The sequence below is a fragment of the Desmodus rotundus genome, chromosome 4, assembly GCF_022682495.2.
Source record: "Desmodus rotundus isolate HL8 chromosome 4, HLdesRot8A.1, whole genome shotgun sequence".
NCBI lineage: Eukaryota > Metazoa > Chordata > Mammalia > Chiroptera > Phyllostomidae > Desmodus > Desmodus rotundus.
The window spans coordinates 77516266-77544219 of record NC_071390.1 but is presented as its reverse complement, the minus strand read 5'-3'; the positions used below and the strand labels follow the sequence as shown (position 1 = coordinate 77544219).

The following is a 27954-nucleotide window of genomic DNA, read 5'->3' as shown; positions in this document are numbered from 1 at the left end:
CCAAAATCCAATACTCAATGTTGTGAAAGACTGTAATAGAAACTCAGAAGAATCTAAAAATAAAATAATGGTTTCACCTTTACCAGTATGCTGGTCAACCCATGCTGCTTGTCTGTAATCTATGATCATGACCCTGAAAACCAATCAGAATTTCACATGAATGTTCATACCAGCATTGTACATAATAGCCAACAATGGAAATAATTTATGCCCATGAACTGACAAATGGATAGACAAATGTTGACTAGCCATCCAATGAAACATTATTACTCAGTTCTAATAAGAAATGAGGAATGCTACATGCAACAATATGAAAGTACCTTGACAACATCCTGCTAAGTGAAAGAAACCAGTAACAAAAGGTCACACAATGTACAATATGATTCCATGTATGTGAAATGTCCCGAACAGACAAATCCATATAGGAAAAAAGTGGATATGTGCTGGCCAGGGATGGGGAGTGGATAATTGGGACTGACTGCTTATAAGAACAGGGTTTCACCCTGGGTGGTATGACTCAGTGGACTGAGCACCAGCCTGTGAACCAAAGGGTCACCGGTTCAATTCCCAGTCAGGGTACATGCCTGGGTTGCGGGCCAGGTCAGATCTCTAGTAGGTGGTGCACAGGAAGCAACCACACACTGATATTTCTCTCCCTCTCTCCCTCTCTTCCACTCTGTCTAGAATAAATAAATACAATCTTTTTTTTAAAAAAAGAACAGGGTTTCTTTTTGATGTGATGGAAATATTCTGGAATTAGATAGTGGTGATAGTTTTAAAACATAGTTAATTGACTAAAAGTCACTGCATACTTTCAAACAGTAACTTTTATGTTGTATTTCAATGTTTATAAAGCAATTGGGAGAAATCTCTTATGAGAGGTTAAATGTGACACTGTGGTCCGGCCAAGATGGAGGTGTAGGTAGACACACTGTGCCTCCACACACAACGAAAAGTGGTACAACAACAAATGAAAAAACAAAAACCAGCCAGAACTGACAGAAAATCAAACTATGGAAGTCTGACAACAAGTTAAAGAAGAAACATACATCCAGACTGCTAGGAGGGGCAGAGACAGGCAGCCTGGGCAGAGAGGACTTGCGGCAAGGGGTGGCTGGAGGACCAGAGCAGGAGAGGCAGTGGCTGACAGAGTGGGTGGTCCCACATCTGCATACAGATAAACTAGGAGGAACAACTGGGGAGCAAGACAGACCACGCAACCCAGGGTTCCAGCATGGGGAAATAAAGCCTCAAAACCTGTGGCTGTAAAGACATGTGGGGGTTGTGGTGGCAGGAGAAACTCACAGCCTCACAGGAGAGTTGACTGGAGACCCATAAGGTCCTAGAACATACACAAAACCACCTACCTGGGTATCAGCACCAGAAGGGTGTAATTTACTTGTGGGTAGTGGAGGAAGTAGCTGAAAGCCTGCAGAGAGCTGAGCAAGTGGAATTGTTCCCTCTCTGACCCACCCCCACATACAGTACCATGATGCATTGACTTGGGTTGCCCTACCCTGGCGAATACCTAAGGCTCTGCCCCTTACTACATAATAGGCACTCCAAGACAAAAAAAAAAAAAGGCACAAATAAAAGAACAGATGAAGTTCCAGAAAAAATACAACTAAGTGATGAAGAGATAGCCAATCTATCAGATGCACAGTTCAAAACACTGGTAATCAGGATGCTCACAGAAATGATTGAGTATGGTCGTAAAATTGAGTAAGAAGTGAAGGCTATGAAAAATGAAATAAAGAAAAACAGGAGAACCAAGATGGCGGCGTAGGTAGACACACTGCGCCTCCTCGCACAACCAAAACTGACAGAAAATCTAACGGCAAGGAAGTCCGACACCAAATAGATAAAAAAGAAACATACATCCAGACCAGCAGGAGGGGCGGAGACGGGCACCAGGGGGGAGAGGACTTGCGTGGCCGTGGCGGGACCGAGACTGGCAGAGTGTGGGACGAACGGGGCAGGCAGTCTGACCACTAGCAGACCCTGCAGCCCAACATTCGCACTCACATAAACTGAGAGGGTCGACTCAGAGTGGTGGAGAACGGGGAAGGCAGAGCGGTGGGTAGCAGACCCCACAACCCCACACTCGCACACAGATAAACCAGGACGAATGGCGGGGTGCGAAGCAGACCGCGTAACCCAGGGCTCCAGCACGGGGAAATAAAGCCTCAAACCTCTGACTGAAAATGCCCGTGGGGGTTAGGGCTGGCAGCAGGAGAGACTCCCAGCCTCACAGGAGAGGTCATTGGAGAGACCCACAGGGGCCTAGAGTGTGCACAAGCCCACCCACTCAGGAACCAGCACCAGAGGGGCCCAACTTGATTGTGGGTAGTGGAGGTAGTGGCTAAAATCCAGTGGAGAATGGAGCGGGCACCATTGCTCCCTCTCGGCCTCTCCCCCATGTACAGCATCACAGCGCAGCAACCAGCGTTATCCTGCCATGGTGAACACCTAAGGCTCCGCCCCTTTAAGTAATATACGCGCCAAGAAAAACAAAAAAAGGCCCAAATGACAGAACACTTCAAAGCTCCAGAAAAAATACAACTAAGCGAGGAAGGGATAGCCAACCTATCGGATGCACAGTTCAAAACACTGGTTATCAAGACGCTCACAGAATTGGTTGAATCTGTTCGAAACCAGATGAAAAAATGAAGGCTATGCTAAGAGAAACAAAGGAAAATGTACAGGGAACCAATAGTGATGAGAAGGAAACTGAGACTCAAACCAATGGTGTGGACCAGAAGGAAGAAAGAAACATCCAACCAGAAAAGAATGAACAAACAAGAATTCGGAAAAATGAGGAGAGGCTTAGGAACCTCCAGGACATCTCAAAACATTCCAACATCCGAATTATAGGGGTGCCAGAAGGAGAAGAGGAAGAACAAAAAATTGAAAGCTTATTTGAACAAATAATGAAGGAGAACTTCCCCAGTCTGGCAAAGGAAATAGACTTCCAGGAAGTCCAGGAAGCTCAGAGAGTCCCAAAGAAGCTGGACCCAAGGAGGAATACACCAAGGCACATCATCATTACATTACCCAAGATGAAACAGAAGGAGAAAATCTTAGAAGCAGCAAGAGAAAAGGAGACAGTTACCTACAAAGGGGTTCCCATAAGACTGTCAGCTGATTTCTCAAAAGAGACCTTACAGGCAAGAAGGGGCTGGCAAGAAGTATTCCAAGTCATGAAAGGCAAGGGCCTACATCCAAGATTACTGTATCCAGCAAAGCTATCATTTAGAATGAAAGGGCAGATAAAGTGCTTCCCAGATCAGGTCAAGTTAAAGGAGTTCATCATCACCAAGCCATTATTATATGAAATGTTAAAGGGACTTATCTAAGAAAAAGAAGATCAAAAATAGGAACAGTAAAAATGACAGCAAACTCACAGTTATAAACAACCACACTTAAAACCAAAGCAAAAGAAAACGAAGCAAACAACTAGAACTGAAACAGAGCCACAGAAATGGAGATCACAGGGAGGGTTATCAATAGGGGATTGGGCAGAGGAGAGAGGGGGGAAAGGTGCAGAGAATAAATAGCATAAATGATAGTTGGAAAATAGACAGGGGGAGGGTAAGAACAGTGTAGGAAATGTAGAAGTCAAAGAACTTATAAGTATGACCAATGGACATGAACTGTAGGGGGGGAATGTGGGAGGGAGGGGGTGGGCAGGATGGAGTTGAGTGAAGGGGCGGAAATGGGACAACTGTAATAGCATAATCAATATATATATATATAAAAGAAAAACATACAGGGAACCAACAGTGAAGAGAAGAAAACCGGGATTCAAATCAACAATTTGGAACAAAAGGAAGAAATAAATTTCCAACCAGAACAGAATGAAGAAACAAGAATTCAAAAAAAAGGGAGAGGCTTAGGAACCTCCAGGATAACTTTAAGTACTCTAACATCCGAATCATAAGGGTGCCAGAAGAAGAGGAAGAGCAAGAAATTGAAAACATATTTGAACAAATAATGAAGGAAAACTTCCCCAATCTGGTGAAGGAAATAGACATGCAACGCCAGGAAGCTCAGTGAGTCCCAAAGAAGTTGGGCCTAAAGAGGAACACACCAAAACATATAATCATTAAATTACCCAAGAGTAAGTATAAGGAGAGAATGTTAAAAGCAACAAAAGAAAAGGAGTCAGCTATCTACAAAGGAGTTCCCCTGAGACTATCAGCTTATTTCTCAAAAGAAGCCTTGCAGGCAAGAAGGGGCTGTGTGGAGGACTGTGAAGGCTGGCATCATACAGCTGGAACCACCAGGGTTTAAGAAGGAGATAGTTAACCACAAGCTTCAGCTGAATGCGACTGTAACTTTTGCAGAAGAAATATTTATCATTTAGATAGCCTGGGAACAGAGCAATTATGCCTGCAGTTTTTCCCTGAGTGTGCAAAATGTCCTTGAGCTTTATGTAACCAAATGTTATAAAATAAACGTGGAGACCATGCTCAAGGTCATTGTCTCTCCATCAGAGGACAATGCCCCACGGGGCCCCCACTTTTCCTTAGACTGTTTGTGTCTGTGTGTGTCTTAATCTTCCATCGACCCCCCTCAGGGACCTCCTCCCTGCACTGGTTGCAGCAGGGCTGGAAAGAAATTTTCCAAGTCATGAAAAGCAAGGACCTACATCCAAGATTACTGTATCCAGCAAAGCTATCATTTAGAATGGAAGGGCAGATAAAGTGTTTCCCAGATAAGGTGAAGTTAAAGGAGTTCATCATTACCAAGCTCTTATTATATGAAATGTTAAAGGAACTTATCTAAGAAAAAGAAGATCAAAACTATGAACAGTAAAATAACAACAAACTCACAACTATCAACAACTGAATCTAAACAAAAAAAACCAAAACAAAGTAAGCAAATAATTAGAACAGGAACAGAATCACAGAAATGGAGATCACATGGAGGGTTATCAGGGATGGGGGAGGGGAAGAATAGGGGAAAAGGTACAGGGAATAAGAAGCATAACTGGTAGGTAAAAAAATAGACAGGGGGAGGTTAAGAATAGTGTAGGAAATGGAGAAGCCAAATAACTTATATGTACAACCCATGGACATGAAGTAACTGGCGGGAGTTGGGGGGGGAATGCTGGTGGGAGGGGTGCAGTGAAAGATGGAGGGGAATAAAGGGAGGAAAAATGGGACAACTATTAACAGCATAATCAATAAAATATATTTTTTAAAAAGTGACACTGTGGGATTTAGTATATATGTGGAACCAAGATGTACTAGGGGATGGAATTCACTCATCTTCCTCCCCACCCAGAGATTGTAATTTAAGATATTCCTGCCTTTTATTCTTTAAAGTTTGCAATGGAGGCAGCCCCAGGTATCAGGTTTTTACTGAGAAGTTCTTCCCATTCAGCATTTTCAGTCTCAGTTTTGACTTCCCCACTGAGTGCCCTCTTTCAGGCCTTGTAATGCTGCATTGTGTGTGTGCTCCATCTGGTGACATAGTCTCCACTGTCTTTCATGAACCAATATTCTTGGTCCTGAGATACAATGGCTGCTGCCCTCACTATGGAATTTCCTAAGCTTGGGAAACCTGCCTGCCAGGGGATGTTCTACCGCCCCCTCACTCCTCAGAACTTTCTTAGGGAGAAGCACAGCCAGTTCTGAAGTGAAGTTTTTGATGAACTGTGCCACTAGCAGCCTTCTGTGTAATTACTCAACAGAGTAATTACTCAACACTCAACAGAGGTGTTTCCCCAGGTTTTGTGCGTTACTGGCTCTGTCATCACTTCTGTCTGCTGTATCCTTCATGCTAGAGACCTGTATTAATTTTCTCTATGAGCAGTTTCAGGAGGACTTAGCTGATTAACCTACCTCAGAGGCTTCTTTCCTTCGCTACCAAGCAGGACTTAGCTTTTTCACAAAACTTTCTTTTTATTTTCCATTATTCTTTGCTTTAGATATTTTTTCTAATATATTCCTTTGGATTTTATTTTATGCAGTTTTTCACAGTGAGATATGTGAAAACAGAAAGTTCTGGGTCTGCCAAAAGCATCTGCTCTTTAAACAAATTTTTTCCACTTTCAACCGTCCTGGGTTAGATATTATAGTCTTTGCTTCTACTCTTCCTCACATATAGCTCATCTTTTCTGTGCCTTTCCTCAAATATTAACCATAATTTCTTGAGCATGTTTTCCCAGGGTACAGCATACAGTAAGTGGTCATCTTAAAAGTCATTCACTAATTTTTTGAGTTTTTACACTGATCTGTCCCAACTTCCCCTTTCAAACCTGTCCTGATATTCTGTAGCTAATTCATATTGTCCCGATATTTGACTGGAGGGTCCTCCTTGCTCTCTTTAGGGAGTCTTTCTGCAGCTTTCAGTCACATTCCATAGGGATCACTCCAGTCAGCTGAGTTCCTGGCTCTCTTCATCTTTAAATTTTATGGGGCTCAGTTACTCTTTCTGATCTAGCAACAATGAAAACACCTGTTTTCTGAAATCCTCTTTAAGAGCAGGTGCATTGTCCATATTGTCTATCCTGACTGTACAGAGCTCAGTCTTCTTCACATTTGGTGATTCTCCCCCTCAATATAACCTATCTCATTAGGGAAATCTGTTGCATCCTCCAGTTAAATCACCCTGAATTTCATTATTGCTTTCTTATTAACCTATTGCATTTATTTGTATAGCAAAGTTGAAGCACACTTTTCAAAGTTGATCTACTACTGGTTTCTCCTTGCAAAGTTGATCCCTTGACACTTTCTGAATTGCTTTTTGGGGCTTTGGGCTTGAAATATCTTCACTGAGATGTTTTTCTACCTCAACCCCAGAATGTGATGTGTTTGTCTTTATAATAAGGTCCACATCTTTTTGTTTGTTAGTGAAGTTCTACCATCCTTCCATGGTAAAACCACAGTTCATGTCTCAGACTCTAAAAGCAAAGTTACAGTTTATCTAAATTAACAAATCTTTAGCCAACTTGAAACCACAAAGTGAGCAATGACACTTAAAAATCTGTTTATAAATCATGTGAATCCACAGGCTGGCCCCTCCCTTGGCTCTGAATTCAGTTCAAAACAGCCTAAAAAGGGAGCAGCCAACCAGCATCTGCACACATTTTAAAATTCACTTACACGCTAGTTTTTAAGCTCATACATGGATTTTGGTTGCACTAAATTTCTGGCCTGCAGGCCTGGTTGAAATTTCTAATTGTAAAAGCAGCAAAGAATTATCCCCAACCAAGAGGCTCTTTTCCTTATAAGTGAATCTTTGCTTCAACTGTATTTGTTACTTAGGCCCTGATAGCTCACTGTCTGCAGAGACCCTACAAATTTTGTTAAAATCTGGTGTAGCTTTATATAAAACTGTAGTAATCTAAATTCTGAGGCCAGCCCCTGCTAGGCACCATGACTGCCCACCATTATCTTGAGAACAGCATGTCACACTGGCTCCATCAAATTATAGTGACTCACCAATGTCAAAATTTCACATTTTCTAAGATGTAAAGTGTTCACCAGGAATCATGAGAGTGTAGGGAAAAAAAAAAAGTCAAAACACATGGCATAGAAGAAGACATTGAAAACTTCTGAGAACATGAACACTCAGGGACCTAGGGCCCAAAAACTCTAGTCTTGAAATATTATTTTGTTACTGATATATGAACCAAACACAAAGAGTAAAATCTAAAAAGCAACGAAAGATTGTGGGGGACAGGGGCGGGGGGTACTGGATAGCTTATGTTTAAAGAAGCAACACTTGGAGATCCAAGTTCTAAACAGCAATTACAGAGGTCAAAAGGCACAAGAATGACACTTTCTGTGTGCTCAAAGACAATAGTTACCAACCTAGAATTCTCTATGCAGGGAAAATATGCACCACGAGTAGAAGAAACTAAAACATTTTTATTTATTTTTAAAAATTTTTATTGTTATTCAATTACAGTTCTGTGCCTTTTCTCCCCATCCCTCCATCCCACCCCAGCTGAATCCACCTCCCTCCCCCACCTCCACTCTCCCTCTTGATTTTGTCCATGTGTCCTTTATAGTAGTTCCTGTAATCCCCTCTCCCCACTGTCCCCTCCCCACTCCCCTCTGGCTATTGTTAGATTGTCCTTAACTTCAATGTCTCTGGTTATATTTTGTTTGCTTTTTTCTTTTGTTGATTATGTTCCAGTTAAAGGTGAGATCATATGGTATTTGTCCCTCACCGTCTGGCTTATTTCACTTAGCATAATGCTCTCCAGTTCCATCCATGCTGTTGCAAAGGGTAGGAGCTCCTTCTTTCTCTCTGCTGCATAGAATTCCATTGTGTAAATATACCCTAGTTTTTGGATCCATTCATTTGCTGATGGGCACTTAGGTTGCTTCCAGTACTTGGCTATTGTAAATTGTGCTGCTACGAACATTGGGGTGCACAGGTTCTTTTGGATTGGTGTTTCAGGGTTCTTAGGGTATAATCCCAGCAGTGGAATTGCTGGGTCAAAGGGCAGTTCCATTTTTAGTTTTCTGAGGAAATTCCATACTGTTTTCCACAGTGGCCTCACCAGTCTGCATTCCCACCAACAGTGCACTAGGGTTCCCTTTTCTCCGCATCCTCTCCAACATTTGTTTGTGGATTTGTTTATGTTGGCCACTCTGACTGGTGTGAGATGGTACCTCATTGTGGTTTTAATTTGCATCTCTCTGATGGCTAATGATGCTGAGCATCTTTTCATATGTCTCTGGGCCGTCTGTATGTCTTCCTTGGAGAAGTGTCTGTTCAAGTCCTTTGCCCATTTTTTCATTGGGTTGTTTGTTTTCCTGGAGTGCAGTTGTGTGAGTTCTTTATATATTTTGGAGATCAGGCCCTTGTCTGAGGTATCATTGGCAAATACGTTTTCCCATACTGTGGGTTCTCTTTTTATTTTAATGCTGTTTTCTTTAGCATTAAAGAAAAGCATGCAGAAGCTTTTCAAATGTTTTAGTTTCTATTTGAAAAGCTTCTGCATGGCTAAAGAAAACAGCATTAAAATAGAAACTAAAACATTTTTAAACAGAGATGTATTACCCAGAAGTTCTCTCTGATGGAGTTTCTATAGGTTGTACACTACCAAGAGAAGAAAAATTATCCCAGATAAAATTTCTGAGATGTAAGAAGAAAATAGAAGAAGGAAAGAGTTAAATATGTAGGTAAATTTAAATGAACATTTATAGTACCATGTAAAAGTTATTAAAATGTCTACTGTTTTTAAAAGATACAAGACAAAATTCAAATACAAAGCAACAAAACATGTTTGGAGAAGTATAAATAAATTTAGAGTGTGAAAAATTCCTTGTATTATTATTTATCCATGGGCAGAGATTTTAAAAAACTCAAGAAAATATTAGTGTGCCAAGAGTAGCAATGTATAAACAAACAAACACACACACACACATACACATATACACACACCCCCCAAGTTCAGTTTACCTGACAAATGCAAGGCTGATTTAACAAGAGCAAATTTTATTCACACTAACAGATTTTTAAAAAATTATCATCTCACCCTAACTGGTGTGGCTCAGTGGATTGAGAGCCAGCCTGCAAACCAAGAGGTCACTGGTTGGATACTCTGTCAAGGCACATGCCTGGGTTTCCCACCAGGTTCCCCTTTGGGGGCATATGAGGGGCAACCAACTGGTGCTTCTCTCCCTCTTTTTCTCCCTCCCTTCTTTTCTCTCTGATAATAAATACCTGCAAAACAAAGGGTCGCCTGTTTGATTCCCAGTCAGGGCACATGCCTGTGTTGCGGGCCAGGTCCCCAGTTGGGAGCATATGAGAGGCAACCATGCATTGATGTTTTTCTCCCTCTGTTTTTCCTTCCCTTCCCCTCTCTTTAAAAATAAATACATAAAATCTTTAAAAAGAAATTATCTCAATAGGTGCAAAATAAACATTGAGTAAAATCCAGCATTTATTCATGATAAAACTCAGATACCTCTGAGAACTTTCTTAAACATAGTTGAAGCAGACAGGCCCTGGTATGATCTCATATAATATCTGACTTTTAATGTTCTCACCCTTTTTAATCCTTTTCCCTAGATTGTGGCCAGGACCTATGACTTGCCTCTAGCCATTAGAATATGGCAAATGTAAAGGAATTTTGCAGATGTAATTAATTCAGTTACTTTTGAATTCCTCAAAAAGGGTATTCTGGTTGAGCTGATTTAATCAGATGAGAACCTTTAAAAGAAGACTGAGCCCCCTCTGAAGTGAGAGATTCTCCTTGCTGACCTTATGAAGTAAGCAGCCTTATGGAGTAAGCCCAGATGGCCAAGAACTTTGAACAACCTTGTTATACATGGAACGCTTGTGTCTTCCCCCACTCCAATTCTTGTTAAATTCTAATGCTTAATGTGATCATGTTTGGGAGTGGGACCTTTGGAAGATGATTAAATCATGCAGATGGACTTGTCATAATTGGGACTAGAGTCCTTATAAAACAGGCCTAAGAGAGATCCCTTAACCCTCTGTCATATGCACAGCAAGACTGCTCTCCATGAACAAGGAAGTGGGCCCTCACCAGACACTGAATCTGCCTGTGCCTTCATCTTGGACTTCCCAACCTCCAGAACTGTAAGAAATAAATTTCTATAGTTTGTAAGTCTATAGTACTTTGCTATAGTAGTCCAAACATACTAAGCAAGCCTCTTAGGAACTGTAGGCCACCACTATGTCCTGAGGCAGCACATCTGAGAGGCAGCAAATAGATGGGAAGATAAATACTTAGTCATAAAAAAATAAATTCTGCCAAAAAACTCAATGAGCTTCAAAGCAGATTTTCCAGTTAAGGCTCCAAATGACAATACAGCCCTGTTGACACATGGACTTTAGCCTGTGAGACCCAGCTAAGCCACATCCAGATTTCCAGGCTATGAAAATGTGGAATAAAAAATTGTGTGTGGTTGTAAAATGCTAAGTTGGTGGTAATCAATTATAGAGAAAGAGAAAAAAACGAATACATTCCTTTAAAAAATTTACTATCTCCATATTATAGAAAGATATTATTGCTCCTTTGTATTTTCAACAAGACGTGAATACCCACAATTCTGCTTTTATCTAGCACCATTCTTGTAGTAAAAAAGAAAAAATTAAAACTCTAGAAATTTGAAAGAAACAAAACTGTCACAATTTTAAAATTGTATGTCAAACTTCTGGTCACAATGGTGGTGTAGGTAAACACGGCTTGCCTCCTCTACAATCACATCAAAATTACAACTAACCTATAGAACAACCATCAGAAATCATTCAGAACCATCAGAAATTGAGCTGAGTGGAGTTCTACAAATACAGGACTAAAGAACAAATTACATCATGACTGGTAGAAGCAGCAGAGACGTGGGATTGAGCTGGTCCCACACCCACGTGTGGCAGATAAAAATTGGGCGGGATATCTCAGGAGCAAAGGGTCCCAGCCCCACACCAGGTCCCCTAGCCCAGGGTTCCAGTGCCAGAAAGATAAATCCCCACAACTTCTGGCTGGGGACTTATTTCCATTGGGGACTCAAAACCAGTGGAAATTGAGGCTGTGGAAGACAGAACTGCTGGACTCCCTGGCAGTTCCTCTTAAAGGGCCTGTGCACAGACTCACTCCCTCTAAGATCCAGTATGGGGGCAGCAGATTGAGTCATCAGAGACATATGGAGAGGACTGAACTGTCTGGCATCAGGGCAAGTGCTTGGGAAAGCTTTCTCCTAGACAGAAGTGCTGGCAAAGGCCACTGTTCCTTTGATAAGCCTTCTTCCCACAGTGCCACAGAGCTAGAGGCAAGCACTATGAGTCTCCATCAACCTGGCTCACTGTTTGCCCCACCCTGGTAATTCCTCGAGGCCTTGGCCCACCCAACCTTCAGGCACACCCCAGCTGTTTCCAGGGGCTTTCCATTTGAATGGCTTCTCTTTGCTCATGCTTCAGATTTCCCTAAATTCTCTCTAACAAGCAGCATCCAGCTTCAGCAAGCCCTGTACCTCTTGCTAAGTTGCCCAGGCCTGGCACTAGGAGCAGCCCTCCTTGGTTCACAGGCATCTGCAGACTGCTTTGTAGCTTATGCTGTGTGATACTGGACAGAACATAGGTGGTGGCTGACATTGGACGTGCCAACAGCAATCAAGACTCAACTACAAAAGGGGAGTGTACACAGCCCACACAGTGGACACATCTGAGTACCCAGCATGGGTAATAGAGGAGGCTGCGCTGGCCACTCTACCAAGCCTGGGAGACATAGCACCTCTACCTAATATATAGAAACGAACACAAGGAGGCTGCCAAAATGAGGAGACAAATAAACATGGCACAAATGAAATAACAAAACTCCAGAGAAAGAACTAAACAACATGGAGACAAATAATCTAGTAGATTGGGGGTCCCCAACCACCAGGTTATGGACTAGTACCAGTCTGTGGCCTATTAGGAACTGGGCTACAAAGCCAGAGGTGAGTGGCAGGCGAGTGAGTGAAGCTTTGCTCACATTACCACCTGGGCTCTGCCTCTTATCTCCCCCACCACCTGCCTATCCCTGGAAAAATTGTCTTCCATGAAACCTGTCCCCAGTGCCAAAAAGGTTGGTGACCATTGTACTAGATGCAGTGTTCAAAACAATGGTTATAAGGATGCTCAAGGAACTTAGTGAGAACCTCAAGAGCATAAACAAGATCCAATCAGAAACACAGGATACACTAATTAAAATAAAGAACAATTTACAGGGAATCAACAGTAGAATGGATGAAGCCGAGAATCAAATTAGTAACTTGGAATATAAGAAAGCAAAAAACAACCAATCAGACCAAGAAGGAAAAAAAATCCAAAAAAATGTGTATACTGAAAAGAGCCTCTGGGACAACTTCAAGATTACCAACATTCACATCACGGAGGTACTGGAAGGAGAAGACAGCAAGAACTTGGAAACCTATTTGAAAAAAATGACAGAAAACGTCTCTAACTTGGTGAAGAAACTAGACATATAAGTCCAGGAAGTGCTGAGAGTTCCAAACAAAAGGAACCCAAAGAGGCCCATACCAAGACACATAATTAAAATGCCAAAGGTTAAAGACAAAGAGTCTTAAAAACAACATGAGAAGAGCAATTCGTTACTTACCTACAAGGGAGCTTCCATAAGACTGTCAGCTGATTTCTCAAAAGAAACTTTGCAGGCTAGAGGGATTATAAAGAAATATTCAAAGTGATAAAAAGCAAGGACCTACAACCAAGATTACTATACCCAGCAAAGCTGTAATTTAGAATTGAAGCACAGATAAAGAGCTTTCCAGACCAAAAAAAAAAAAAAAAAAAAGCTAAAGTAGTTCACCACCACCATACCAGTATTATATGAAAATTAAGATTAAAAATATGAACAATAAGAGTTCCAGCCAAGATGGAGGCAAACGTAGAAACCCTTCACTTCCTCTCAAAACCAGAAGGAGGACAACAACCAATCTAAAAACAATAAACAATCAGAAGTGCCAGAAAATCAAACTGCAAAGAACTCCGACAACCAAAGACTTAAAGAAACATTCACAGACCGACAGTGCTACAACAAAGAGGGTTGCCTTGCCCAGGTGAATACCTAAGAACCCAGCACCCTACAACATAACAGGCGCACCGAGGCAAAGATATATGGCCCAAATAAAAGAACAGAGCAAAACTCCAGAAAAAAGCTAAGCAACAAGGAGATAGCCAACCTATCTGATGCAGAGTTCAAAACACTGGTGATAAGGATGCTCACAACTGATTGAGCTTGGCCACAAAATGAAAGGAACAAATGAAGGCTCCCCAAAGTGAAGTAAAGCAAAACACATAAGGAACCAACAGTGAAAGGAAGGAAACTGGGACTCAATCAATGATCTAGAACAAAAGGAAGAAATAAGCATCCAGCCAGAACAGAATGAAGAAACAAGAATTCAAAAAAAATTGAGAGGCTTAGGAACCTCTGGGACAACTTTAAACGCTCCAATATCTGAATCATAGGGGTGCCAGAAGGAGAAGAACAAGAGCAAGAAATTGAAAACTTATCTGAAAACATAATGAAGGAAAAATTCCCCAATCTGGTGAAGGAAATAGACTTCCAGGAAGTCCTGGAAGCTCAGAGAGTCCCAAAAAAATGGTACCCAAAGAGGAACACACCAAGGCACATCATCATTAAATTACCCAAGATTAAAGATAAAGAGAGAATCTTAAAAGCAGCATAAGGAAAGGAGAGAGTTACCTAGAAAGAAGTTATCCATAAGGCTATCAGTTGATTTCTCAAGAGAAACCTTACAGGCCAGAAGGGGCTGCAAAGAAATATTCCAAGTCATGAAAGGCAAGGGCCTACATCCAAGATTACTGTATCCAGCAAAGCTATCATTTAGAATGGAAGGGCAGATAAAGTGCTTCCCAGATAAGGTCAAATTAAAGGAGTTCATCATCAGCAAGCCCTTATTATATGAAATGTTAAAAGGACTTATTTAAGAAAAAGAAGATGATTGTTGGGAACTGCCCTGCCTGTCTTCAGAAGCTGTAACACTCCTTGTCTAAGGCTGAATGAGAGAACTTGAGACCATAAGCTACTAAGGTGACAAAGCTTATCTTCCTGGCTGGGGTGCCCCACCTGCCCCCTTGTACTTCACCCTCCTTGGCCCCAGGCCAATGACTGGTTAGCCAATGATGGGTAAGATTCCTCAAGGGAGGGATGACCTAAGACAGGCACAGTTGGGAAGTGGCCCTCAGGGAAGGACTTGGGGGGCTATAGAAAAAGGGGGTGATGGACCTTTGCCCCTCGGCTTTGACATAGCCTGAGTCCTCATTCTGTCTGCGAGACTGCCTTTACTTCCCCAGACTGACTTAAGCCTGAAACAATTCCCAAGGTGGGTGCGGCACTGTGCTGGAAGGGGTAGGTTCCCCCAGGGCATCAGGCCTAAGAAAGAATGCATAAAATCCTGTGAAACCTGCTCTGCTAATACCCTCAATTTAAATGATAAGGGTCCAAGCATAGAATGAGTTTGTTTCCTCAAAGTTTTATAGCCTTTAGCTATCTGACCCTGACTCAGAATAAACCCTCAGAGTTCTTGGTATGTTATCTATTGTTTCACCCTTACTGCCTGATGATTGTTGAGCTTTACCTGTATTCCTGTGCAAACTGGACCCAATAAGGCCACTGAGGAACAGGCTCCTGGCCCTTCTCCTTTGAGAGATTGGCCACCTTTCCTCCCCAAGCAGATCATGTCTTGGTAGACTTATTCTCACCTGTGGCAGCTGAGGGGGCTCTGTGGGCAGAGCTCCCCCACAGATGATCAAAACTATGGACAGTAAAATGACAACAAACTCACAATTATCGACAACTGAACCTAAAAACAAAAACAAACTAAGCAAACAACTAGAACATGAACAGAATCAGAGAAGTGGACATCACATGGAGGGTTTTCAGTGGGGAGGGGGAGGGGAAGAATGGGGGGGAAAGGTACAGGGAATAAGAAGCATAATTGGTAGCCACAAAATAGACGGGGAGAGGTTAAGAATGGTATAGGAAACAGAGAATTCAAAGAACTTATATGTACAACCCACAGACGTGAGCTAAGAGGGGGAATGCTGGAGGGTTGGGGAGTGCAGGGCGGAGGGGGGATAAAGGGGGTAAAATTGGGTGAATAGCATAATTAAAATATACTTGAAAAAATAAAAAAAACAAAAGTATGAATGAAGTGGAAATACACACATACACACACACACACACACACCAATAATCGAATCTAAAAAACAAAATCAACATGCAGAGCAGAAACAGAATCATAGATACAGAGTGTTTTGATGGTTGCCAGATAGGAGGAGGTCTAGAGGAATGGGCAAAAAAGGTGACGGAATTAAATACAATTGGTGGTTACAGAATAGTCTTGGGGATGTAAAGTACAGCATAGGAAGAGTAGCCAAAGAACATATATGCATGACCCATGGACATGGACAACAGGGTGGGAATTGCCTGAGGGAGTCAGGGGTGCTGGGTAGAGGGGAGTAACGGGAAAAATTGGGATAACTGTAATAGCATAATCAATAAAATAGAATATAAAAATAAAATTTATATGTCTGTACATGTAGAAAATCCAAAAGAATCTACAGATAAAATATTCAAGAAAAAAATGAGTTTAGCAAGATACTGAATCCAAGCTCAAAATGCAACACAGCAATTTTATTTTTACAGTCTAGCAACAGGAAATCAAATTATATTTTAATATAACACATTATAGGATCTAAAGTATCAAATAACTGAGGATAAATCTAAAAATATTGCAAGAATTTTATGGGGAATATTTTAAACATTGAGAGTATTGAATAGTTTGAAAACCTCAATGTTATGAATGTCTCTTCACAATTTATTTATAGATTAATGCAATTTTCATCAAAATCTTTGGTTATAAAAATATATGGAACCCTTTCCCACTTTCTTCTTTCTCTTCCCAAACATTTTGGTTCAACGGCATGGGGACAAAAACAGGGTGTTGTGGCGATACAGAGTGATGTGTTAGAGCCTAGATGGAACAAGGAAGGTGTAAGTCTGGGAGGACTCGCTTGCACAATGTTGTAGTTTAAGTCAGAGCATTCCTGAAAGGTGAGTGGCATAGGATGAGAGATCAAAGACTGATCAAGGTCAGGAGGCATCCATACAAGGGCAGAAAGACAGCACCTAGCTTGGGTTTTCAGAGCCTGCTGGGAGTAAATCATCTGCAGAAGCAGTGGCCTGGCACAGGGTGTCTGAGAAAGGATGAGGTAAAGAGGGTATACACTTGGGAGAAACAGCAGAGGAGACAACCCAATGTGGGGTGTTGCAATCCAAGTGGGAGTGAGGAGGACATGTACACAGGGACAGAGACAACTAGAAACTGGTTACAAATAAGAAGTTTGAACAAATAATAGATACTGATGGTAGGTGCCAGCTTACCATCAGAAAAGGGAATTAAAAATTGAAAGGTTAACACTAGAACAATGTGAGATTAGACTGGAATGGAAGTACTGGTAAGAACTCCTACTTTTCAATGTTGTCATATAGAACTACAGATTAATGTATGCATGTATATATGTGTATCTATGTGTACACGTGTGTTTCTCTGCTGCTCACTGAGGAAGCCTATGAGCAATGACAACCCAATAGCAATAGGCCACCTACCACAACTAGTGCCCAGATCTTGGTTTCTAAATAGCACTCACCTTTCAAAGGAATCAGGACTTCTCTGAAAAATGGCTGATTCCAGGGCTGGGGCAGAAAGCTACAAGATGAGCTTGGAATATCTTGTTGTCTGGAGAGTAAGGAAGTGCTCAAAGAATAATGGGGACAGGTCAAAAAGACATGAAGTCAGCCTGAAATGTCTACCACTGGCCAAATATGAGGCAATTTAAGCCAACTAATACGCTTTCTCTTCTCCCTCAATTGTTTGTTTGGTTTGACTTTATGTATTTATCAATGTAAAAGGAATGATAGAATATCATTGGCTACCACATAATAATTGATTCAAGCAAGAATCATCAGTGGTCCTGGCTGCTGTGGCTCAGGGGGTTGAATGCTGGCCTGTGAACTAAAGGGTTGCCAGTTCAATTCCCAGTTAGGCAACATGCCTGGGTTGCAGGCCAGGTCCCCTCCAATGGGGGGTTAGGCAAGAGGCAACCAATCAGTTTCTTCCACACATAGGTGCTTCACTCCCTTTATTTCTCCCTTCCTTCCCCTCTCTCTAAAAATAAACCTTTAAAAAAATCTTCAGTGGATGCTAAATCTAGTGGGTGAAATTTTGAGGAGTATCCAAATATTTACAGAGACTCAAAAATACCTCCACACAAGTATTTATGAAATACAAAAGGTGAATAGTAATTTTACTTTGGACAAAACTGGCAGACACTTCTTAACCACATGATCAAAATTGATATTGCCAGTAATGGAACTGAGCTTATATCTCTAGATTTGCTGTGTTGGGAAGAATTCAGCATCACTTGTGTGACATTCCTACCCAATGCCATGATCTGAAGCAACTTATGAGGAAACTCATACAAATCTAAACTGAACAGAAACCCTACAAAATAACTGGCCTATAGTCTTCAAAATATAGATGCCATAAAAAGCAAAGGAAGCCTAAAGAATTGGCCCAGATTAAAGGACATTAAAGAAACAGGACAACTGAGGGAAGATGGCAGCAAGATAGGTGGGAGTGGAGCTCACTTCCCCCTGTGCATGGGTGGAACACCTAGCCGATCTTCTGAGGAACAGAGTGAACAGCAAATGGTATCCCAGCACTATGAAGGTTGGAGGCCAAAACTGTAGAGGACATTGAAAAACAGACGGTAAGGAGATTGCATTGGTATGGTAAGGTCCCTGGGACCAGCGCAGAGACCAGGTCTGTTGCAGCCCTGGGCCTGGAATTTACTGCAGAATCCTTGGAAGAGAGCCAAATCAACAGCTCCCTCCCCTGCCAAAGAGGGAGGACAGAACAGCGCCAGGAGGGACCTGGATGCTTGAAGTCACCGGGGGAAATAAAGACAAAGTGGAAGACACACAGGGGCGGTGTTCACCTGCTGGGGCTGTGGAGACCAGCTGGGTCATTACTAGAGAAACTGGGGAGCCGGGTGATGCCTGGAGAAAGGAGAAGAGTTGGGCTGTGATGGACCTGGACCCTGAGAGTCTCCCATCTGGTTGGAAAGTTGGGCTATGTGAGAGGCCAGGAGCTTGTAGGGCCTGGCAGGCTTGAACAGGAGGATTTTATTTAAAAAAAGGCTCTTGGTCACTATTTAGGCACCTCTCCCACAGTAGCCACCCCTGCTGCCTCCACAACTGTGGCTGTGCCCCCACCCCCTCAAGGCCAGGCTGGCTCACTAAGAGGAAAGAGGGGGTGCCCACCCCCAAAAGGAGAGCAGCAGGGCTCAGGGAGTTAGCAGTCCCCAGAAAGACTTAACTCAATGGGGGTGCTGAACTACCTTGAAGAGGCTTTGATAGTGCCTAGCACCTAGGACAGCAAAGAGGGAGAAGGGGGTGTGTGAGTTGCCCCTAATATACCTCAAGGACGGCACAACTGGTGGACTGAAGGCACTGGCCTGGTGCAAACAGGCAGTGGGGGCGCAGCAGTTCAGGGAGGACCTGGACTGGAAGGCTGGGCAACTGTGAAGACTACAGCCCAGACTTGGCCCCCATCCTTGCAAAACCATAGGAAGGGAAAAAAGTGAAGCCCAGCCCCCCCTCAGCCTCCAGCATCCAGGAAGACAAGCAGAACTAGCCTGGCGGGTTTAAAGTCAGCAGGGGGCTTTTTTTTTTTTCTATTTTCTTTTTTTTCCCAAGTGAGACAATAACACTTGGAACTGTGAAAGGTCCAGAGACAGAGCTAAAGAGGGAACACAAGGATAACCCCAACAACTGGGAAACTAAGATAAATTTCACTTTGCTCTTCTAGAGAACTTGCACGTTATTGTTTATTTGTATTATTATTTTTCATTATTTTTACTTTTCATTCTATTAGTATATTTTTATTTCTTTTTTGTGTTTAGTTATCTTCGTTTAATTGCATTGTTTGACTGGTTTTCCTTGTTCTCTCTTTCAGTGTATTTTAAATTTTCCTTCTTTCACTACACTTGTGTTCGAATAGCACACTACTCTAGGTCATGTAATTCCTATTCTTGTTATTCAGATCATATAGTTCTTGTCATGTTATTGTTGTTCCAGTACTATTGTAAATAATTGTCATTCCACATAATTGTAAATACTATGCACCACCCCTCCCTGATCTTAGCCCCTTTCACTATTTTCCTGAGCTTTATTACTGTTATGGTTAACTCTATTCTCTCCCACACTACACCTACTTTCTATCCTTTACTCTCACTATATCTCATAATCTGACCTCCCACAAGCACTCTATTTTCTGGATTCAGCTCACAAGCCTTCCCTCTTCTAACAAGAGTCTTATCTCTTTTCCACCTTTTATAAAAAGTGGCTAGTTGGGTGAAATATCACGGTTAATGCTATACTTATCAAAAGGATCTCCTATCTTTTCTGTATGTGTTGGTACTTTAAATCTCATAGAACACACTCCCTCTGTCTTAATCCAGTTTGCCTTCCCCCTCCACCTGAGTACATACAAGAGCAGGTGAGAGCTGTGAACACCAGCATACTGTTGGGAACCGCCCTGCCTGGTTTCAGAGGCTGTAACCCCCCATGGTTCAGAGGCTGAGTCAGAGTTGGGACCATAAGCCACTAAGGAGACAAAGCTTATCTCCCTGGCAGGTGTGCCACCTCTGCCCACTTCACCCTGCTTGGCCCTGAGCTTGGCCAGTTAGCCAATGACGGGTAAGAATCCTCAAGGGAGGATCAACCTAAGACAGGCTCTGGTCACCAGGGATAAGCTCGCAGGGAAGGACTCGGGGGGCTGTGGAAACAGGGGGTGATGGACTCTCGCCCCTCAGCTTTGAAATAGCCTGAGTCCTCATTCTGTCTGCAAGAAGTCTCCTAATCTCTTGGCTGCCTTACTTCCCTTGCCTGACTTAAGCCTGAAACAATAACAGAGGGCAGTGCAGTCCTGTGCTGGGAGGGGCAGATTCCCTGGGGAATCAGGCCTAAGAAAAATACATACATTCCTGTGAAACCTACTTAATTTGTACCCTCAGTTTAAAAGATAAGGGTCCAGACCTGAGATGAGTCTGGTGCCTAAAGTTTTATGGCCCTCTAACTAATTGGCTGTAACTCAGAATAAGCCCTCAAAGTTCTCTGTAAATCATGTATTGTTTAACCCTTACTGGCTAACAATGATTGATGAGCTTTATCTGTATTCCTGTGCGAACCTAATAAAAGCCCATGGAGAGAAAGGCTCTGGGTCCTTCTCCTTTGAGAGATCAGCCACCTCTCCTCCCCAAGCAGATCATGTCTTGGTAGTCTTATTCTTCATCCATGGCGGACCGGGGGGCTGCGTTAAAGCCCCCCGACAGTATACCTCCTGGAACAGAGAACCAACAAAGAAAGGAACCACCAACAGATAATAAAGGATGATAGCAGAGGAGCAAGTGGAAGCTGCACTAACCTCCACCCAAGACCAATCTGGAATTACAACTAAACAGTGGAGAAATTACCCAGAAGAAACAATTGAACAATAGCGAGATAAAAGCCTCATAATCTCGGACAGACAGAAGAATCAGCTTCAACACAACCTGTCCGCACCTGCACAGCATTATACAAGACATGGTGGGTGGAGTGACCCTTAGTCAACCAGCTGGAGGGGAAGACCCACCAAGGAAAGCCCCAAAACAATCAAAACCCATATACACCCAGAGAGCTAACATAAATGACAACCCAAGAGCAGCAAGTTCAGAAGATCAAGGAGACTACACCATTGAATCTCACAGGTCTCCTACCATAGAAGTTCACACCACAAACCAGGCGAGTCAGAACATACCAATTTAAGAAGTGGAGGCTAACAAGAAGAGTCTCACAAACAATGGGAAGACAAAGAAACAAACTCCAAATGAAATGAAAGAGGGAAACCTCAAAAAGAATGCTAAATGAAACAGAGGCAGGTCAACTATCAGATATTGAGTTCAAAACAATGGTTATAAGGTATGAGCTCTGAGAGAATTACCAAAAACTACAGGGACTCACTGCAAACTATATAAACATGGAAAAGGAAATAGAAACTACAAACAAGAGACAAGAGGAAATGAAGAACACAATTTCTGAACTGAAGAACATGGTAGAAGGAATTAAAAGCAGGTTAGAATAAGTAGGGGATCGATCAGCAAGCTGAGGAAAAGGTAGAAAAAAACACCCAGAAGGAGCAAGAAAAGGAAAAACGACTCAAGAAAGAATGAAGAAGGGTTAAGGGAAATGCAGGATAACATGAAATGTAATAATATCCATATAATAGGGATACCAGAAGGTGAAGAAAAAGAGCAAGGGATAGAAAACCTGTTTGAAAAATTAATGATGGAAAACATCCCTAATTTGATGAGAGAAAAAGTCACACAAATCCAGGAAACTCACAGTCCCAATCAAGAGGAACCCAAAGAGGCCTACTCCAAGACATATTATAATTAAAAGAGCAAAATTCCAAGACAAAGAGAATCTTAAAGGCAGCAAGGGAGAAATAGGAAGTAATACACAAGGGAGTCCCGATAAGGCTAGCAGCTAACTTCTCAATGGAAATGCTCCAAGCCAGAAGAGAATGGCAAGAAATGTTCCAAGTAATGAAAAACAAAGGCCTGCAACCAAGACTACTGTATCCAGCAAAGCTCTCAATTAAAATGGAAGGCCAAATAAGGAGCTTCCCAGGCAAAAGAAGCTTCAAAGAATACACTTCCTCCAAAACCAGAACTGCAAGAGATGCTAAAGGGACTGCTTTAAGGAAAGGAAGAAAGAGTGACAGAGAGAGGAATACAGGTATGAAGGAAGTAAAATGGCAATGAATAAGTACCTGTCAATAATAACCTTAAATGTAAATGGACTAAATGTTCCAATTAAAAGACATGGAATACATGAATGGATAAGAAATCATGACCCACACATATATGCTTCCTACAAGAGACCCACCTCAGAACAAAAGATGCACACCGACTGATATTGAAGGGTTGGAAAAAAATAATCCAAGCAAATGGAAAGGAAAAAAAAGCCAGGGTAGGAATACTCATATCTGACAAAACAGACTTAAAAATAAGGGCCATAAAGAGACCCAGAAGGTCACTTCATAATATTCAAGGGAAGAATATATCAAGAACACATAAACATTATAAACATATACGAACCCAACAAAGGAGGCCCCAAATATATAAGGAAAATATTGGAGGACTTCAAGAAAGACATTAATAGCAACATAATTACACCAGGGGATTTTAACACCCACTGTCAAAAATGGATAGATCTTCCAAACATAGTATCAACAAAGATATTGTGGCATTGAACAATGTCCTAAATCAAATGGACTTAACTGATATATATAGAACCTTTCATTCCAAAGAAGCAAAATACACATTCTTTTCAAATGCACATGGAACAGCTTCAAAGATAGACCACATGATAGGACACAAAACAAGCCTCAAGAGAACCAAGATGGCGGCGTAGGTAGACACACTGTGCCTCCTCGTACAACCAGAACTGACAGAAAATCAAACGGCAAGGAAGTCTGCCACCAAGGAAATAAAAAATAAACATTCATCCAGACCGGTAGGAGGGGCGGAGACGGGCAGCCGGGGCGGAGAGGACTCAAGTTGCCATGGTGGGACCAGACTGGCAGAGTGTGGGATGAACGGGGCAGGCAGTCTGGCCACTAGCAGACCCTGCGGCCCCACATTCACACTCAGATAAACCAAGAGGGCCGGACTCAGAGTGGCGGAGAGCAGGGCAGGCAGAGCGGTGGGTAGCACCCCGCGGCCCCACATTCGTGCACAGATAAACCGGACAAACGGTGGGGAGCGAAGCAAATCGCGCAATCCAGGGCTCCAGTGCGGGGAAATAAAGCCTCAAAAGAGTGAAAACACCTGTGGGGGTTGGGGCAGCAGCCAGGAGAAACTCCCAGCCTCACAGGAGAGGTCGTTGGAGAGGCCCACAGGGGCCTAGGGCGTGCACAAGCCCACCCACTTGGAAACCAGCACTAGAGGGGCCCGGTTTGATTGTGGGTAGTGGAGGGAGTGGCTAAAATCTGGTGGAGAGTGGAGCAGGCGCCATTGCTCCCTCTCGGCCCCTCCCCCATGTACAGCGTCACAGCGCAGCAACCAGCGTTACTCCGCCCCAGGGAACACCTAAGGCTCTGCCCATTTAGGTAACAGACGCGCCAAGACAAAAAAAAAGAAAAAAATGGCCCAAATGACAGAACACTTCAAAGCTCCAGAAAAAATACAACTAAGTGACGAAGAGATAGCCAACCTATCAGATGCACAGTTCAAAACACTGGTTATCAAGACGCTCACAGAATTGGTTGAATCTCTTCAAAAAGTAGATGAAAAAATGAAGGCTATGCTAAGAGAAACAAAGGAAAATGTACAGGGAACCAATAGTGACGGGAAGGAAACTGGGACTCAAATCAACGGCGTGGACTAGAAGGAAGAAAGAAACATCCAACGAGAAAAGAATGAAGAAACAAGAATTCGGAAAAACGAGGAGAGGCTTAGGAACCTCCAGGACGCCTTGAAACGTTCCAACATCCTAATTATAGGGGTGCCAGAAGGAGAAGAGGAAGAACAAAAAATTGAAAGCTTATTTGAACAAATAATGAAGGAGAACTTCCCCAGTCTGGCAAAGGAAATAGACTTCCAGGAAGTCCAGGAAGCTCAGAGAGTACCAAAGAAGCTGGACCCAAGGAGGAACACACCAAGGCACATTATAATTACATTACCTAAGATTAAAAAGGAGAGAATCTTAGAAGCAGCAAGAGAAAAGGACACAGTTACCTACAAAGGGGTTCCCATAAGACTGTCAGCTGATTTCTCCAAAGAGACCTTATAGGCAAGAAGGGGCTGGCAAGAAGTATTCCAAGTCATGAAAGGCAAGGGCCTACATCCAAGATTACTGTATCCAGCAAAGCTTTCATTTAGAATGGAAGGGCAGATAAAGTGCTTCTCAGATAAGGTCAAGTTAAAGAAGTTCATCATCACCAAGCCCTTATTATATGAAATGTTAAAGGGAGTTACCTAAGAAAAAGAAGATAAAAAATATGAACAGTAAAAATGACAGGAAACTCACAGTTATCAACGACCACACCTAAAACAAAAACAAGAGTAAACTAGGCAAACAACTAGAACAGGAATAGAACCATAGAGATGGAGATCACATGGAGGGTTGTCAATAGGGGAGTGGGAGGGGGAGGGGGGGAAAGGTACAGAGAATAAGTAGCATAGATGATAGGTGGAAAATAGACAGGGGGAGGGTAAGGATAGTGTAGGAAATGTAGAAGCCAAAGAACTTATAAGTATGACCAATGGACATGAACTATAGGGGTGGAATGTGGGAGGGAGGGGGTGGGCAGGATGGAGTGGAGTGAGGGGGGGCGGAAATGGGACAACTGTAATAGCATAATCAATAAATATATTTAAAAATAAATAAATAAAAAAGAAAGCTTAAAAACAAATAAACAAACAAAACCCCACAAGCCTCAACAAATTCAAGGAAATTGAAATCGTATCAGGCATTTTCTCTGACAAGGGACTGAAACTAGAAACCAACCCCAAGGAAAAAAACTCGAAAACACTCAAACTCATGGAGATTGAATAGCTTGCTATTAAACAATGAATGGGTCAAGAATGAGATTAGGGAAGAAGTCAAAAAGTTTCTGGAAACAAATGAAAATGAACTGAAAACAACAACCCAAAACTTATGGGACACAGCGAAGTCAGTTCTCAGAGGGAAGTTCATAGAAGTACAGGCTTACCTAAAAGAGATAGAAACATTGCAAATAAACCACCTAACCCTCCATCTACAAGCACTGGAAGAAAAACAACAAAGACAGCCCAGAGCAAGTAGAAGAAAGGAAATAACCAAAATCAGAGCAGAATTAAACAACATAGAGACTAAAAGAACAATTCTGAGGATCAATAAATCCAGGACCTGGTTCTTTGATGATAAACAAAATCGACAAGCCTTTAACCAGACTCATCAAGAAAAAAAGAGAGAGGACCCAAATAAACACAATTGGAAATGAAAGGAGAGGTTGCAAGTGATACCACAAAAATACAAAGATTCTAAGAAATTACTATGAAGAACTATATGCCAAGACATTTGAAAACCAGGTGAAATGGACAAATTTCTAGAAAAATATAAGCTTCCAAAACTGAATGAAGAAGCAGAAGAAGCCTGAAGAGACCAATTACAGCTGGCAAAATCAAAGCAGTAATCAAAAAACTGCTGGTACACAAAAGCCCTGGACCAGATGGTTTCACAGAATTTTACAAAACATTTAAGGAAGAGCTAACCCCTATTCTTCACAGGCTATTTCAAAAAAATCCAAGAAGATGGAACACTCCCAAACCTCTTTTATGAGGCCAGCATCACCCTAATCCCCAAACCAGATAAAGACAAAACAAAGAAAGAAAACTACAGGCCAATATCGCTGATGAATATAGATGCTAAAATCCTCAACAAAATATTGGCAAACCACATCCAGCAATACAGTAAAAAGATCATACACCATGGTCAAGTAGGATTCATCCCAGGGATGCAAGGATGGCACGATATTCACAAATCAATAAACATAATACATCACATAAACAAAAGGAAAGACAAAAATCACGATTGTATCGATAGATGTGGAAAAAGCAGGTGATAAGGTACAGCATCCACTTATGATAAAAACACTCAGCAAAGTGGAGAAACATAGGGAGCATTCCTCAACATAATAAGGGCCATATACAACAGACCTACAGCCAACACGATACTTAATGGGCAAAAACTACAAGCTGTACATAGAAAATCCTAGAGAGTCCACCAAAAAAACTAGTTGACCTAATAAGTGAATCTGGCAAAACAGCGGGATACAAAGTCAATATTCAGAAATCAAAGGCATTTTTGTACACCAACAATGAAACATCAGGAAGAGAAATCAGGAAAAAAAATCCCATTTGATACAGCAACAAGAAAAATAAAGTACCTAGGAATAAACCTAACCAAGGAGGTAAAAGACCTTTACTCAGAAAACTACACAACACTGAAGAAAGAAATTAAGGAAGACACAAACTAATGGAAGCATGTACCATGCTCATGGATTAGAAGAATGAGCATCATCAAAATATACATACTACCCAAAGCGATTTATAGAGTCAACACGATCACCATTAAAGTACCAAGGACATATTTCACAGATATAGAATAGGCATTTCAAAAATTTATATGGAGCTATAGATGACTCTGAATGGCTGCAGCAATTTTGAGAAAGAAGAACAAAGTAGGAGGGATCACAATACCTGATATCAAACTGTATTACAAAGACACTGTAATCAAAACAGCCTTGTACTGGCATAAGAACAGACACATAGACTAATGGGACAAAACGGAGAGCCCAGAAATAAACCCCAGTCTCTATGGTCAACTAATATTTGACAAAGGGGTCAGAAGCACAAAATGGAGTAAAAACGGTCTCTTCAACAAATGGTGTTGGAACATCTGGACAGCTACATGCAAAAAAATGAAACTCGATCACCAACTTACATCATACACACAAAAAAATTCAAGGTGGATAAAAGACTTAAATACAAGTCATGAACCATAAAAGTCCTAGAGGAGAACATACGCAGGAAAATCTCAGATATTCCACAGAGCAATATTTTCACCAATATTCACCTAGAGCAAGGGACATAAAAGGAAAGAATAAACAAATGGGACCACATCAAAATAAAAAGCTTCTGCAGGGCTAAAGAAAGCAGCATTAAAATGAAAAGAGAACCAGCCTTATAGGAAAACATTTGCCAATGATACTTTGGAGAAGGGTTTGATCTCCAAACTATGTAAAGAACTTACACAACTCCACTCCAGGAAGACAAACAACCCAATTAAAAAACAGGGAAAAGACCTGAACAGACACCTCTTCAGGGAGGACATACAGAGGGCCCAGAGACATGAAAAGATGCTCAGCATCACTAGCCTTCAGAGACATGCAAATTAAAACCACAATGAGATACCACTTCACACTGGTGAGAATGGCCATCATAAACAAATCAACAAACAAGTGTTGGAGAGGATGTGGAGAAAAGGGAACCCTAGTACACTGCTGGTGGGAATGCAGACTGGTGAGGCCACTGTGGAAAACAGTATGGAATTTCCTCAGAAAACTAAAAATGGAGCTGCCTTTTGACCCAGCAATTCCACCTCTGGGATTATATCCTAAGAACCCTGGAACACCAGTCCAAAAGAACCTATGCACCCCTATGTTCATAGCAGCTCAAATTACAATAGCCAAGTGCTATTGTAAATAGCAACCTAAGTGCCCATCAGTAAATGAATGGATCAAAAAGCTATGGTACATTTACACAATGGAATACTACACAGCAGAAAGA

The 27954-nt window shown here is 41.9% G+C and overlaps 1 protein-coding gene across 3 annotated transcripts in view; it reads right to left on the bottom strand.

The window, feature by feature from the left end:
• LOC123478118 (uncharacterized) overlaps window positions 1-27954 on the bottom strand; it is a 141866-nt gene that overhangs the window by 85095 nt on the left and 28817 nt on the right. The gene's annotated exons all lie outside the window — the stretch shown is intronic.